The sequence below is a fragment of the Xenopus tropicalis genome, chromosome 9 (genome assembly GCF_000004195.4).
Source record: "Xenopus tropicalis strain Nigerian chromosome 9, UCB_Xtro_10.0, whole genome shotgun sequence".
Lineage (NCBI taxonomy): Eukaryota > Metazoa > Chordata > Amphibia > Anura > Pipidae > Xenopus > Xenopus tropicalis.
The window spans coordinates 53021212-53022267 of NC_030685.2; positions in this window are offsets into that span (position 1 = coordinate 53021212).

The following is a 1056-nucleotide window of genomic DNA, read 5'->3' on the forward strand; positions in this document are numbered from 1 at the left end:
AGTGTTCAGTAAGAGTTATGCAACAGTTGTCAACCTCAAAAAACATCTAGTTAGCTGTGACTGCTGTTTAACATCTTTATCCACCTATGTAGGATTGAGTAAATTACACCTAGGACCACATTTTTTTTTAACTGTTACAAATTGCTACATTAGTCAGTACATGGCAGATTTTGTGCAGTGTTAGCAACTATTGTATCAATTATATTATATCTTTAATACAGCTCAGGAATTATGTTTAGTAGGGCTAAAGTTAAAGGAACAGTAACACCAAAAAAATGCAATTTAAAGTAATAAATATACTGTACTGTAGCCCTGAAATGCTACTATAGTTTATATAGCTGCTGTGTAGCCATTCAGTATGAACAAAATGAAGAAAAGGGACAGGTAACTTAGAAGATAACAAACGTTTTGTAGAATACAATGGGATTCTGTCTGCTTGTCTTCCTATGCCTTTTCATCTTTGAAGCAAACACACCAGTTTTACTAGTGTGGGGCAAAGTATATTATATTTTCATTACTTTAAATAATTCTGTTTTTTGGTGTTAATGTTCCTTTAAGAAAAGTATTGACTAATGCGCTCAAATCTAACTGAGCTGCTCCAGGGGGATGTGAGAGTGAAAAAATGTTTGGAAGATTAACTGCCTTATTAGTCCCCCATTCCATGTGCCTTTGTTCTATTTAAAAACACTCATGCCAGCTGGCTAAAAGCTTTAATATGTCACCATACAAAGAATCAGTCATTGCTCTACATGGCCCTGTTACCACAAGTCATATCTCCCACCAGCACCATAAATTTAGGTTCCCCAGTTTCATTGAACCTGATGCAGTTTTCCACTTGAAACATGTTACTTATAGCTCCTGTTCCCATATCTATTTCTTCTTGGTGTGCAAAAGGTCAGAAGATTTTGATATAACTAAATGCCTCAATCCTTTGTGTACCCCTGTACATTATATTCCAAATGAATACTGAAAAATTAGGTGATAAAATAGGTCTTAGAGGTCTATAAAATGTCTATTCTAAATAAATGTTTTTGATACAAAATCAATACAATACAA